At 50.1% G+C, this 15,939-nt stretch overlaps 1 protein-coding gene across 1 annotated transcript in view; it reads right to left on the reverse strand.

Annotated features, from left to right (window-relative positions):
- LRRC1 (leucine rich repeat containing 1) overlaps window positions 1-15,939 on the reverse strand; it is a 132,083-nt gene that overhangs the window by 56,695 nt on the left and 59,449 nt on the right. The window lies entirely within an intron of this gene.

The raw sequence follows: 15,939 nt of genomic DNA on the forward strand, positions 1-15,939 counted from the left end.
GATGCGGTTCCACCTTCCGCAGCCCCCTAACCTACAAAAGGAATACAGAGGCTTAGGCTGCATCCCTTGACAAGGGACTGCACGCCAGGAGCGTGGAGGTGGACCAGCACCTCTCCTAAAAAGCCATCACCATCGCAGGGCCCGCCGTGTGATGGACACAGGCTGGACTGCGTGACCTCGTGGTTCCTTCAACGTCTGTGTGAGTACAGAACCTTCATGGAGAACTGCATGCAGACAGCCTGCCCAGTCTGTGACCACAGTCCCTGTGCACAGAAGCCTAAGTTCTTTCTGAATAAATGGCATTTCTCACTGGTTCTATATAAAGAGCATCTCTTCTCCTGGGTTCAAGACCTGTATGATGTCTGCAGTTATAGTACTAGGCTCTCTCCACTGAGAAGACTGTGACATTTGAAGCAAAAAGAAAGCCTTACATATGTGGTAGCTGTTCCCTAGTGGCTCAGCTGGTAAAGAATCTGCCTGCAATGCCAGAGACCCAGGTTAGATCCCTGGGTCAGGAAGATCCCCTGGAGAAGGGAATGATAACCCACTCCAGCATTCTTGCCTGGAGAATTCCATGGACAGAGGAGCCTGGCAGGCTACAGTCCATGGGGTCACACAGAGCTGGACACAACTGAGCGACTAATACCTTCACACTTTTCTCTAACCCGTGTTAATTGATTAAAAATTGGAAGGAGAGCATTTAAAGGAGAACTGAAAGGCTTAAAGAAAGCAAATTATGATCAACATCACATAATTTGGTAAAACTGAAAGGAATAACATTTTAAAACTCTAAAGACACAGTCCGTGGAAGGCTGGTAAGCTGAAGATTTATTACTGGACATGGAGCAAGAGCCGTGTCAGTCGCCGTCTGCACGGACGGCATTGGCTCCGCTGTCCCACGGGCAGGCCATGCCCAGCGCGCACGACTTCTCTCCCGGGGCCCCTCACCTGAGTGCCAGGGCAGCCCAGTCTCCTTCCCAGTGAGCCACAAGGGAGGCAGGCTTACTGAGGGTCAGGCGCAACTCCAAGCACTCTGCATAAATGAACCGGTTTAAATCCTCACAGCAGCTCCAAGGACGTGACCCCCACCCCCGCTCCCTGGGGAAGGAAGCTCGTCAGCAGGACTGCAGGGAGGAAAACCTGGGCCATCTCACCCCACGTTCCCCGGAGCCTGAGCTCTGGACCATAAAGGCATCCCGACTCTGAAAGAAACCTGTGAGGTCAAGAGAAACCATCCACCTCCACCCGAAGGCCCGACCCGACAGCCCCCAGCGTGTGCCCCTCAGGGAGGCAAGGCCACCACTGTATGGGGACCCCTGTGCCCCCGTCTCCAGCAGGTGCGAGCGAGGGAGCCTGCGGGGAGGGCTCCAGCCCACGGACCTCTGAGGGCAGCTTTGAACGTTCTTTTTTTTTCCACCTAATTCCTCTGATTAAACGAAACCAAGCTAATAATTCATTTTCAAGAGAACATCACAAAAATATCAAAGTAGCAAAGGAAAAAGTTCAAAACTCAATTCTCTGCTTTGGCTAATCTTTACCAACTTTTGATTCTGATGAAGCTTTGAAATTAAGTATGGTATTTGCCTAAGTACAAAATATTAAGCTATTTCGTCCTTGTTTCTTGCTTAAGGTAGCTCCTATGAGGGCACTATTGACAAAAAGGCACCAGAGCGTCATCAAATTCCAGGTACGTTGTCCCCAAACCCCCTCAAATAGATGAGGCTTCCCACCATGCCCTGTGCTCAGAAGTGAGTATCTGTTAACACTGAAATGTTCCCAGCCCCTGCCTTCCCCACCGGGGGTGCTCTGCTGGCTCGGGGACCATGCATGGTCCTTCCGGCCACGCCATGTGACTTCTGGGATCTTAGGTCCCCGACCAGGGATTGAACCTGGGCTCCCGGCAGTGACAGTACCAGGTCCTAACCACTGGACAGCCAGGGAAGTCCCCAGGACCAGGCCTATCTTGTCACCAGCGTCTCCGTAGCATGACCGCGTGGGCCCGGAGCCGGTGTGCAGCGCTACTGACTGACCCCTGCATTGGGCCAGGGGTCGGGGGACACCTGCACTGCCCAGGACCTCGGCCCCTCCCAAGGTCATCCTCTGCCTCATCCAGCAGTGCAGAGACTGAGAGGGTCGATGGGTTGGTGGATGGGGCAATGCAGCAAAGCAGACAAACGGGAAGGACTGGGGAGGGGCGCCCCCCAAGGCGCACAGGTTTCATCACCTTTTCTATCAACCGGGCAAGTGCTGCACCTCCTCTCACCCTGACGCACTCAGATCAGAGGGGAAGCCCTCATCAACACCTCCGTCGGCACGGGGTATACCTGAGCATCGTCATCAGTATCCCACTTGAGAGAAGCGTGCCGCTGAATGAACCAGCAGCAGTTGAGGTCAGAACCTGATGCTTGACCATGTCAGAGGCAAACAAAAAAGAAGACAGCACAAGCAAATGGCGCCGGGGCAACAGGAGGCACCCCTGAACCGCCCTCAGAGATCCGGGGGCAGGGATGACCCAGTGGCAGCCGATCCGCTTCAGAGGCACACGGGTACCAGACTCTAACAGCCCCGAACCAGCCGCGACACTCAACAGAACACCCCGAGACTTGTCCTGGGAAGAAAGGTGCACCAGGGCCCACTGCCCAATGTGACCCCCCAACACACACACACACACACACACTTCAACCACACACACACACCAATACTTCTTAGAGGAAGGTGTGAAGCCACTCTCTACTCTCTGGTGCTCAGAGCAGCCCCTTTAAGATGGGTCACCGGGCAGAGGGCTGTCACCACCCCCCCGGGACACGAGCGGCAGGTTCAGGAGCCGAGAGAGCAGCAGGGGACAGGCAGGCTGGGCACAGGAAGCGACAGGTCCGGGTTGAAAGAGGAGCTCCTCGGTCCTCCCGTGCCACTCGCCCATGTGGCCCCAGGCAAGAAGAGCTGCCACTTCCAAGGGCCTCCACACATGGTCTGAACCCAACAGCAAACACCGGGATGGACGGCCCTCGGCGCGAGCAGATGCAGGAGCGGGCCTGGAGACCCAGGGTAAACAGCCGAGGTCCTGCGCCCATGAGCAGAGCCTAGAAACCTGGGTCCCGGCCTCACACACGGGGGTGGAGCCAGACCCCAGGCTCCATGTGCTGGAGAAACAGACGCTGCAGGAAACGTCCTGGGGGACCCAGTAGGGCTCCGAGAGCCCCCGGGCAGTCATTTCACCCACAGTCAGAGGGGGTGACATCGTGCTGAGGTGGCCAGGGGCCCCAACAGGCAGCTATGGGGGCAGAGTGAAAGGTCGAGGAGCAAAGGGTCCCCAAGAGGGTGGGTCGGCGGGGTGGCCAGCAGGTCAGGGGAGCACGTGCTGCCCACAGGGATCCGTGGGCACCATCCAGGGGCCACCAACATGGAGACTATGGAAGCCAGGTCCCCCGCCAGCTCCTGTGGACAGAGAGGAGGGGCAGGCACACAGAAGCTGCCGCTTCTGGTCTCAGACGTGGGGCTTCTGGCCAGCAAACTGGGAAGTGGGGGGACAGTGCCGTGACTGCCATCGTGAAGCGGGACAGATGTGATCACAAGGGCTGCTGTGCCCTGGGCTCTGTTTAAGCAGAGATTACAGCCTTGCCAGGGGGGCTGAATCTCCTGGCTTTTCACTAAATGACAATGAGTTTTTCTTATCAAAAAGACTCGGCAATCCCATGTCACGATCCCATCTAAAATAAACCCTGCTGCTCCATTAAATCTGGACATCTGCGAGCCTAGGGTCGGCGGAAAGCCTTCAGGATGCCTGGCAATTCAGGGGAGAGAGGAAGGGTCTGTGGCTTGAGGAGAAAACCAAGCATGTTTGGGTTTGACCTTTTTGTTGTGACATCTACAGGGCAGGCAGAGAGGCAGACAGAAGTGGGGTGAAGGGGCGTGGACACTCATGCCCACCTTCACTTAGAAGGCAGCACACAGGGGCACAGGGGCCCAGGGGAGGCCTGAGGACACCGTCCACGCCCCCGGGGAAGGTAGGGGGGCCCTGTGCAGACGAGGGAGGGGCCCACAGGCCAGGAGACAGCCCTCCCCACAGCAGAAGCAAGTGACAAGACCCCAGACATGAAACCTCCTCCACAAACACGAACCCTGCATCTGGCTGCAAGGCTGCACGCAGGCCCAGGGGAGGCGGGAAGCTCACTCTGGGGGTCATGTCACGTATCAACACCATGAGACGAGGCTTCGCCGAAGACCTGACTGGAACACAGCAAGGACTAAACGCCAGCCGTGGACAGGATGAGTGCATAAAAAGAGACGCTTGGGGCCGCAGCGGAACCCTGAGGGCTGACTTCTGGCTCTCTCCATACATCACACTGTTTCACTGAGGGCTGTTCACCCCTCGGGTAACACAGGGCCTTGTACGCCAATCCGGCTGGCTGACGGCTGGGCTCCTGGCTCCATCCTGCTTAAACATATCTGGGATTGTCAAATAAGACTCAGGATGAACGTGCGGTCCTGGCCTGCACTGGGTGCCACAGCTGTTCCTCTCGGCGTGCAGGGAAAATAACAACAATGAGAAGCAGAGATCTTTTTTACAAAGGCACCATCCCCCCACTTACCACATTTTCCAAAACCCCAGGGACTCGCCCAGGAGGCAGTGGAGAGACAGAGACAGGACTCCTGCCCGGGGAAGCGTGTCCAGCCTCTGGAAGGGACGATTGGAACAGACAGTGCGGGGCAGAAAAGCTGGTGCGGTCTCTACGTGGTGAGGGGGTCAGAGGGGACACAGGCCCCTTTGTTAAAAGTTTTATTTTGGGTCTTGGTAACTCAGCACTCAAAAAAAAAAAAAAAAAGAAAAAGCTTTTCCCAAGCAAGAGGATTTTCACCTAATTCCAGCCACAATTACAAAAATAACCTTTACGCCTCAGCTTTTCCTCCCCAGCAGCATTGGCTCAATAAACACAAATATGTCCTAAGATACACGATCTCTTGTTTGGGGGGGGAAAAAATCACCAGAAGGTAAAGCATTACAGAATAGTAAATGTGGGGTTTCAGACATACTGGCGGGAACAGGGGTGGGGGGGTGGGGGGGGGGTGGAGACGCACACAGTTTGGACTTCTTTCTGCTTGTCCTCTTCCCGAAATAAAATACATAGATTCTGAAATAATATGTACTTAAACCTCAAGATAACAGCAACTAAATGCCCCAAATTAAAAAACAATATTTGTATTCATCAGTTACTTTGTCATTCAAAATTACTGCTCATTTTAATTACCTCCATTTAATACGAATAAAATCACAACTCGGGTTTTTAGGCACCAAACTTCTCAGGGAAATGAGGTCTCCCAATGGATCCGGGATGCTGTGGCCCAGAAATGAAGGCTTCAGCTCCCCTCACCCCAAGTCCACTCCATCTTCTGAGACCACAAGCCTTCTCCTCCCTCCTCTGAACTGCAGATGAGTCCCTGGGGTCAGGGCCCCTTCGCGTGGATTCCAGGCCTGGCCGCAAGCTGTTTGTGGCACCCTTGTAAATGTATTCCCTTCATCTTTCCAATTAGCATCTGCGCCTGTCAGCTGGGATAAACATCCTCACACCCCCACACTGGGCACAGTGTTTGCCAGCTGACAGGCCACAGGCTGGGGTGAGTCATTCAAAGCCCGGAGCCACGCTCTGGGGAGCACGGAGAACAGAGGGGGACAGCACATCATCCTCCCCAAAGCGGGGAAAAGCCTCCCATCCCAGACAAACTGGCCAGAGCCCTGACGCTCCGCAGTTCCCACCAGCCTTCCCCGGGCACCTCGTTACCCTGGGTCCAAAAACACCACTGAGGATCCCAAGGCTGGGGGCTCCCAACATTACAGACACATTTACGCACTGATGAGGCTGGGCCCACTTGGAGCAACAGATTCGCAGGGTCTGGCGTCTGGAGAAGGACTCTGCGTTTCAACCCAGCTCTCCTGGAGACTCAGACAGAAAGTGCCTTGGAGCCCCCGAAAAACACTGAGGCATCTGGCCTCACTGGTTCCTAGCCCTGAATGCACTTCAGAATCGCCTGGGGCCTGAGAGTCCAGTGACGTCACTCCTGGGTGGGGTCTGGGCAGAAAGACAAACATCATAGGACATCCCTTCTATGTGGAATAAAAAAAAAAAAAAAGATACAAGTGAACTTATTTACAAAATAGAAACAGATTTACAGACATAGGAAGCAAACTTATGGTTACCAAAAGGGAGGGTAGGCAGCTGGGATAAACCAGGAGCGTGGGATGAACAGATATAGACTACTATATACAAAATAAATTAACAATGACCTACTGCATGGCACAGGGGACTATATTCAACCCCCTGTAATAACCTATAATGGAAAAGAATCTGAAAAAATATATACACTTATATGTATGTATTTAAACATGCATTTTATAGCTGAATATACATTTATATAACTGAACCACTTTGCTGTACACCAGAAACTAACACAACATTGCAAATCAACTATATGTCACTGAGAAAAAAACCCTACTTCAGCGGAAGCTAAGATGCAGTCAGGTCAGGGGTCACTGATGAGGTGGCTCTAGCCATGCTGGTGCAGTACCTGACCCACCTGGCAATTACTTGTGGCTCCTGCCCACCATCCATCTCCAGGGAAAGCTCTTTCTGTTGTTAGAGGGAAGCCCAGCCTACACAGACGGCTGCACACACTGAGGCCTGGATCAGAGTGCTTCAAAGGGAGAGAACAGTGACGGGAGGGAAAACAGGGCTGTTCTGCTGTTTAGAAGATGGGGAAAAGAGTGGGGAAAAAGAGGTGGGTAAAGATGTAAAAGGAGTCTGTTTGAATCTAATTCAACAGTCTCCTTCCCATTTTTAAATAAAATCAATTTTTAAGAAATTTCTCTACCTGTGATACAGGTATACTTTTTCAAAGATAACCCTAAAAAAGAAAAAAAGTTAAACTAGAAAACGGAGTGCAAAAGTATTTTATCAAGGGCTCAAAAACATGTTTACACAATTTCAAACAATACTGTAGAAAAGAGCTTAAGGGCTTAAATATATAAGTTGCCAGCTGACAGAAGAAAAGGTATGCTATTAGGAACACATTTAACTTCTTAAAAAGAAACATTTCAGAACTTACACATTGAAACTGGTAGTGTCCCTGAAAGCAGTCATCACAGGAGGCACGCATACATATTCTGGTGTTGCCACTAGATGAATGTTCTAGCGATCCTTCTCAGAACTGCAGTGAGCACTTCTTGTAACCCACGGTTTTGAGAAAATCTTGCAGAACCAATGCAGTCTCTATCAATTACAGAAAATTCAACACTGGGAACTAGTATAAAATATACTCTGTGTTTCCGCTGAATCTCACTCTGAAGATGATGTTAAGTTTGCATCTATGTCCACGTCCTAAACCAATCCTCCCAGGCCCTCCACCCAAGTTTAAGGCAAAAAGGCAGCGAGAGAAGATGAAATGTTTGCTTCTGCTGAGAGGTCATCTGGATTAGTACAGCACATTGTTGAATTCTGGACTGTGCAAAAAATCATTTTCTGTACTTAAGCTGTTAGTCCATGGATTTAGTCCACGGCAAGAAAAATCGTGGCCTAAATGCTGTCTAGGATCTTGAAACCATCAGGAACTGTCTAGGTTCTGTTAGGCTCTTTTTTTTTTTCTTGTTTTAAATGGTGATGCCTCTTTTTAAATTAAAGTACAGTTAGGTTACAATGTTCTGTTAGTTTTAGCTATACAGCAAAGTGATTCAGTTATACATATATGTATATGTATTCTTTTTCAGATTTTCTTATAGATTATTACAGAATATTAAGTATTGATACATATGCTAGACAGTAGGTTCTTGTTGGTTATCTATTCTGTGTGAAGCAGTATGTACCTATTAATCCCAAACACCTAATTTACACCACCCCCCCTTCCCCTTTGGTAACTGTAAATTTGCTTTCTATGTCCATGGTCTATTTCCATTTTGTATATAAGTTCACTTGTATCTTTTTTTTAAGATTCCACCTACAAGCATATCATGTATTCGTGTTTCTCGGTATGACGTACTTCACTTAGTATGATAATCTCTAACTCCATCCGTGTCACTGCAAATGGTGTTATTTCATTCTTTTTACGGCTAAGTAGTATTCCTGTGTGTGTATGTTTCTCTCACATCTTCCTCATCCAGTCGTCCGTCAGTAGACATCAGGCTGCCCCGTGTCCTGACTGTGATCAGAGCTGCTATGAACAGCGCGATGCATGTGTTTTCTGGCTCCAGTTTAACTTACACTAGTTGCCCTAGAGATTAAAATGCAGACTCCAGGATCCTGCCCTGGGAATTCTGATTGTACAGTCCTTGGAAAAGGTAGGGAATAAGCAATTTTTACAAGGATTCTGACATAGGTGGTCCCAGAGCCCACCTGGAGAAACACTGCTCCAAGTGAACGAAGGAAGAACAAAACCCAAAGTCTAAATTTCCAGGTAGAAAGAAGTCTTGCTCCCATCACACCTGAAATCCCCTTTCTCTGGGGCCTGTGGTCAGCAGGACATTCTAATTTGCTGGCCTTTTTCATCTTTTTCTCCATCTTCCCTTTCATACCTACAAATATGGTTTTGCCCACATGGTCTGCAGGCCTCTGGGGACAGACTGTGACTTGCCATCTCTTGGACAAGATTCTTCCTTCCACTTTATCTGTGATAACATCCCAGTGCCTGAGGTTCAGAGAAAGCAGAGTGAATGTCTCCTGACTATTTGAATTTAATGTAGAAGTTCTGGTGTGCTTTTGAAGAACTTAAAATGCATTATAAAGATCACATCTTATAATGCCATGAACGTGCTAAACCTCTCATCTCATTGATTCTCTGCCAGCCATCTACTGGTTTCTAAACAGATTAATTCACATAATTCAAGAAATCTACACCTAAGGCTGGACAGAGGGGCTGCAGACCCTGCACCTTGTTACAAAGCGCCTTCCACAGAATAAGCGCTCCTGCAAATCAAAGTGACCAACGTGGAGACTCTCCTGTGCCCAGTTTCTCTCTGAAGTTAAAACGGAAGCGACGGCCCCAAGGGCAAAGCCTAAGAGATCACCCTATTCATTCATCTGTTCACATATCAGATTATTTATGCTGCTAATATTTAGTGGACCCTGGAGACTTAGGTCAAGCTGTGTGGCAGAAGGTAAAGAGGCAAAGGTGAGTAAGAGGTACAGCCTTGGCCCAGGAAGACTTCAAAATCCAGGGGGCAAGAGAGCAGCATACTGTGACGCCCCACACCAGAGACCTTACCAGCGTGGGGAGAGTCTCCAAGTGGGAAGGGCAGGTTGATGACTTAAACCTTATTTACCTCCATGGATTTTTATAATGAACCATATGCTGCTTTTATAATTTAAAAAAAAAAATCCCAAGATGAAATAAACTTGGAAACACAATGAGTAAATGCAATCATTCAAGGGTCTTAGCAAGAAGGAACACTGTCTGTGGTCCTCAAGACCTAATATGGAATAACCAGGCTTAACATGCCCAGAATCCACTTTGGTCCCAATCATCACTGACAACCACACTTCAGAAAAAGAATACTGATGACTGGTTCCCCCCACCACCCTTCTGCCTTCTGAAGAGTCTGCCTGGATGGCTCATCCCCATGCCAGACAGCCATCAGACCATACACATACGACCCGAGTGACTGAAGTCCTCCATTAACGAAATCCCAGTAAGCTGTCCAAGGTACACTTTGCATCAGGACTGTTCCCATCCCTTAGAACTGGCAGACCCCACAGGAAGCCAGGAAGCTGCTGTTTCCTTTAGGAAATGGGGCCGGGGTGCCTTTGCAGCACTCCTCTGACCTCGTAAAGAGAGTCTGGGCACACACACAGAACAAAGCAATGAGGGTTATAAACCTCCTGGTGCCGCCTCTCGGGTCGCAGAGGACCTCCCAACACCAAATCAGCCCGCATTTACCGACCATCCCACCTCCTCTTCCAGGCAGTCTTCCCGGATGCGCATCCTGCATCCGGCTCCCAGGCAAGCTTTCAGGGGACCCCCATCTCCCTCCCTGCCCCTTCCCAGCCCCTTTCTATCAGTCCTGTCACAGTGGTGGTCCCCAGGGTCCCGCCCTCCCACAGCCCCTGGACCACCTCATCTGTGGTGACAGCTCTAACTCCACCCGTAAGGCCCATCCTCTGGGGTGTCTGACGCAGTCAGGCGGCAGCTTGTCCTTGATGCCAGCCAGCACTCTGCCGACCAGCCCCCTCGCCGCTCCTTCTGGCATTTTTCTCTGCAGGCACCTGCATCTTCACTCCTGCAGCGCCAAACATCACCCCTACAGGGATGCCTCCCAAACCTTCAGCTCCCCCAAGCCTCAGACCTGATATTCCGCTGCCCGCCGAACACCCCCACAGGGATCTTCCAAAGGAGCCTGCCCGCACCTCTGCACTGAGTCCTGCCCCTGCCTTCAGGATCTCCTGTCTCCCCGTGGCGGGAGGCGGGGGTTCATCCCAGACCCAGACCTCTCACTCACCCTTCCCCCCACACCCAGTCACCTCCCCACCTGTCACCGTCAGGCCTGGTCCAGCATCTCCTCTTCCCCTGCTCCCCACCCAGTCTCTCCATCCCCCACATGGATGCCTGCCTCCTGCCCCCAGGCTGCCCCCACCAAGCCCAAGCTCCCTCTGGGTGACCTTCAGTTCAGTTCAGTTCAGTCGCTCAGTCATGTCCAACTCTTTGCGACCCCATGAATCACACCACACCAGGCCTCCCTGTCCATCACCAACTCCCAGAGTTCACTCAGACTCACGTCCATCAAGTCAGTGATGCCATCCACCCATCGCATCCTCTGTCAACCCCTTCTCCTCCTGCCCCCAATCCCTCCCAGAATCAGAGTCTTTTCCAATGAGTTAACTCTTCGCATGAGGTGGCCAAAGTACTGGAGTTCCAGCTTTAGCATCATCCCTTCCAAAGAAATCCCAGGGCTGATCTCCTTCAGACCTTAGCATCACCCTTTCACAGACTCAACACCCCCACTGCCCCGGGTTTCCGGAAAACGCTCCTCACCCAGGCCCCCGGGCCCTCCCAATCCCCCTGCCACCCACCTCTCTGCGGTCTCATCTCTCGATATGTGCTGCGGTAACAGACTGCATTTCCCAAGTTTCACACCTTCAGACAAGCACACGTGCTATGTCATCTGCCTAGGAACATCCTTCCTGCATTTCTTTGTCTCTACCTGTGACTTGTTGCTCAGATCCTGAGTAAACGTCACCTTTCCCAGGAAGTCTTAATATTCCTCTATCCCTGGGAATGAAGGAGGCCCCACCCCACCCTATGCTCCTTCAGGCACACCTCTAACCTCGTCCAGTCATCACAGATGGACCTGGTCCTTTCACCTCTGTCCCTAAATCCCCTGAGAGCCATCACCCTTCTGACCTGTTACTGGTGGCCCCCAGCACAGAACTCGAATACGTGGTTTTGGTTAAAAATTCAAGAAGTCAGTACAACTCATTCCAAAACTGTTCCTGCCCCACTGTCCCTTGTCTCAGTGACGCGTGCATTCTGGCCAAGAAACTTCACCCGAGCTCTGATGGGCCTTTCACAAGGAAACATGCTGCCTTAATTCTGAGCACTGACTTGAGTTTTACTCTTTCCATCTGGACCACTGAGGAAGGTCATTAACAGCTGCCAACACGGCCAAGTGGCATCTTAGAAATGAGAATAACATTGGCTGGCAGCACAGTAGGGCTCCAGAAGCCAGGGCATCTGCTCAGGAAATGCCAGTGACCTACAGGGAGACCTCCTCACCATGGTTCAACGGGTCACACCTAAAAGCTGACTAGTCCAAGATAAGGGCTCAAGGCAGGGACCTTGATGACAAGGTCTGACCTATGGATAAATAACATGTGGTACATATACACAATGAAATATTAGCCACAGAAAAGAATGAAAGAAAGCCGTTTGCAGCAACATGGATGGACGTAGAGATGATCGTACTCAGTCAGTCAGACAGAGAAAGACAAATACCATATGACATCACTTATATGTGAAATAAAAGAAGACATAAATGAACTCATTTACAGGAAACAGATTCACAGACTCCAAAAACAAACATATGGTACCAAAGGGGAAACGTGGCAGGGAGAGATAAGTTAGGAGTTTGGAATTAACATGCACACACTGCTATATATAAAACAGAGAGGCAACAGGACTACTGCACGGCACAGGGGGCTCTGCTTCATACTCCGTAACAACCTACAAGGAAAAAGCATCTGAAAAAGAAAGTGTGACTGATTCACTTGGCTGTACACCTGAAACTAACATATTATAAATCAACTATGCGTGCACGCGTGCTAAGTGGCTTCAGTCGTGTCTGACTCTGCAACCCCCTGGACTGTAGCCCACCAGGCACCGCTGTCCTGGGATTCTCCAGGCAACACTGGAGTGGGTTCCCATGCCCTCCTCCAGGTACAACACTGTAAATCAACTATACGCCAATACAACATTTAAAAAATGGAATTAAAAAAGTTAGGAAGGTCTGAGTTAGACGCGGGGAGGGAGGAACCCCTGTGACCCACTCAGATCCCAGGGTGCCGGCTGCCCCCTGCACTGAGCGGGGGCCGTTGATGAGAAACCGACCTCCGCTGGCCTTTCCGGTTTCCCTGGGGACCCCATGTTCCCTGGCTCTGGGCCGCCTGTGACAGGGGATGCGTGCTGCTCAGCAGCACCCTGCCACATGCGTCTGCCTGGCTCAGCAGCACCCCTCCACGTGCGTCTGCCTGGCGCAGCAGCACCCCCCCACGTGCGTCTGCCTGGCTCAGACCCTGTGTTCCTCTCCACCGAGCACTCACCCACCCCGCTGAACACAGGAAGGCCTGTTCCTCCACAGCCTGCAGCACCACCAGACAAAGGTGAACCGCGGAGTTAGACACTTCAGGACACCACCTCTTAATGCGCAGTGGCACTTTCCCCGAGCACCTTCACCAACGACACACACGTCGGGTACACACGGGGCTGATGCTTCGCAGAGCCAAAGAGGGCTGGGCGCCTGCAGTCCGCCAGCTTCAGTCCACCTCCACTACCGCGCGCCCACCCTGAGCCGCGCGCCCACCCTGAGCCGGGCCCGAGGGCGGCGGCGCCCCCCTCACTGCTCTCAGCGCAAGACTCTAAAGCAGGCAGAGACTTCCAAACTGCCTCCTCGCCTCCTTCCGCACTCTGTCCGGTTGCCTGTACCTTATCACATTCTCTGGAAAGCCCCGTCTTGATGGTTACCTATCCAATGCTACCTTTCAAGCCCACAGCTTCCTCTTGATGTTCATGTTTTCTCCAGGAAGTCAAAAAGACAAGAGTTATTGATTAATCTACCTTGGTAAAACAGTTAAATATTTACCAATAATGGTTTGAGAAATGTTCACAAACCTAAATGAAGTAAGTGAAAGCAAGACAGAAATATTTACATGCTGCATAACCCCAACTTTGTGAAGCAGGTAATGAAGAGAATAATGATAAATAGAATACACAAAAACATTAATGACGACTATTTCTGAGAAGACACAAAATTTGCATACTGGGGAGACAGAATTGTGATTTGGAATCTAACAAACCTGGATCCACTACTCAATTGCCCTGTGACGAGCAACCGAGTTTTAAAACCTGAGAGATGATTTTCTCAACTGTCAAAAAGGGGGTACAAACTTCCTTCTTGGAGCTGGTTTGAGGATTAAAGATGAAAACACACAGGCCGTGCGTGCTTGGCCTCACAGCTTATACCCAGTAAGCCTTCAGGAAGTATTCTGAGGAGAAAGATCTACCGGTTCTCTTGGTTAATCAACCATGTTTCTTTATGCTGCCTTATCATTATGGTTAACAAGCAACCCGTGTTTTGAAAAACATAAGGTGCTAAAGAAACAATCCTTGTATTCCTGGTTCTACCCTTCCTAGTCATCTCAGGGACAGGTCAAGTGTAATTCACATTATCTAGAGCAAGACAAAAACAAAAAGACAGCAGCTAAGTTGGGGATACTCAAAGAAGACCTTCCCAGAGACCAGGAGCCTCACGTGTACACCATGAGTGAGACGAACGTCAGTGGGTTAACCAGGTGGGTCACCCAGATGCCAGGTCAGTGACAGTTTGCACAAAGGAGATAAGGCTATGAAAATGGGTGCCATACTAAGAAAATTCAGGTGGGACCAGTGATCAATCTGATGGAGCCAGATGCTAATACCAACATGTCAGCATATCAGCTGAAGGTATTCTCTACACCTTCACGATCCATACCAAGAATTAAACACCCCACTACAGTGCTTGCAGAATATTCACACTCTGAGAAAAGAACATGGGATGACCTTGGCCACTGGCCAATCAGAGACAGAGTCCTCTCCACAAGAGAGGGCCAAACCTACTTCCAAAGGACCTGGGACATTCACAATGTCTAATGTTTTTACTTTGTTTTCAAAAGTTAAACCCCATAAGGTCTTTGTTTTGGGCTTTCCTTGTTCTACACTTCAGGCAACACACCGGTCGTTTGCCAAAACAGCACAACAATGACCTCAGAAGGATCGCTTCAGAGCTTCCCTAGAAAGCCCTGCTCCCCTTCATTAGCTGATGTTCCCTTTCTGGACACAAAAGACATGCAAGCCACCTCTCACAGTGGACCACATCTGCTGGTGGCTGAATTCAATTACTGGGTAGAATTTCATGAGTTTAAGTCTCTTAGGATAACTTCTTCCTCTTTTCACTCCAAATGCAAAGAGTACTTTGTCCTAATATCGTCTATATTCTTTCTCTCAAAACAGACTAAAACTATCAGCCTTACCTTTATCATGCTCAATGTTCCCCAAAATAACTAAAAGTGCCCCCTCTCTGGGCTTCTTACTGAAGCTCCATCCCTTACTAGAAATATGACTTGGAGGCACATCACAGCTTCTTCAGCCTCCAGCTTCCTCATCAGTCATCCTGAGATGCTGCTGATCCAGCTCGCAAGACTGGTGTGTTGATTAGATAAAACACAGGTGTGATGAAACAGCACATGCCTAGTATAAAGCACACAGTATCTAGACGTCCCTTCAGGAAGAAGCCTCCCCCACCCGCATCACTGCAGCCTTCAGGCCTGCCTGAGTCCTCGCTCTTGCCCTGCATTCTTACTCTCAAGGTGCCAGGGCAGACCCTCATGGTGCAAAGTGAAGGACGACGATAGGGTTAATTCCAGCAGCCAACAGACTGTTCACTGCATACAAGGCACTGCTTTAAGTCCTCTACTTGTATAGCCTCTTTTAAGAGGCATCATACCATTCCACAGACGAAGAAACTGAGAAAGACAGAGCCGAAGCAACTCGTCCAAGATGGTGATTCCTGTCTTGAAAACCTTTCAGGATTCTATGTTGCCTAAAGCAAGTACGTCAAACATCCCTCAAATGTAAAGTGTATTTTCAAAATACACTTTAAACTAGTTTCTAAAAATTCAAATTTTAAAATAATCATGTGTACTTGCTATGCTAACTCTTAGCAAATGGGTGGGCACCCACCAGGTTGATCTGTCTCTGAGTTTACACATTTTTGTGCAGATGTGGGGAGGACTCTACCCTTCCTCTTTGAGAGCATACACCTGAATTTCCTACAAATGGGTCACTCACTGGAAGACTGTGACAGTGCAACAGAAGCGAGTGTGTGTGTGTTTACTAGGCTTCCGTGTGATCAATGACATGTTGTTGTTGTTTAGTCATTAAGTCGTGTCTGACTCTTTTGCAACCCCATGGACTATCACCCCCCAAGCTCCTCTGCCCATGGGATCTCCCAGACAAGAGAACCGGAGTGGGTAGCCACTTCCTTCTCCAGGGGCTCTTCCCAACCCAGAGACTGAACCCACATCTCCTGCACTGGCAGGCAGACTGTTCACCACTGAGCCCCCATATAAAACCATACAACTCCAGGATTCAATGAAACGCAAGCTGCGGCAGCTACTGCTCCTGCCTTACCAATAGCTGGGTTTCCCTTCT

Source organism: Capricornis sumatraensis, chromosome 22 (genome assembly GCF_032405125.1).
Source record: "Capricornis sumatraensis isolate serow.1 chromosome 22, serow.2, whole genome shotgun sequence".
Lineage (NCBI taxonomy): Eukaryota > Metazoa > Chordata > Mammalia > Artiodactyla > Bovidae > Capricornis > Capricornis sumatraensis.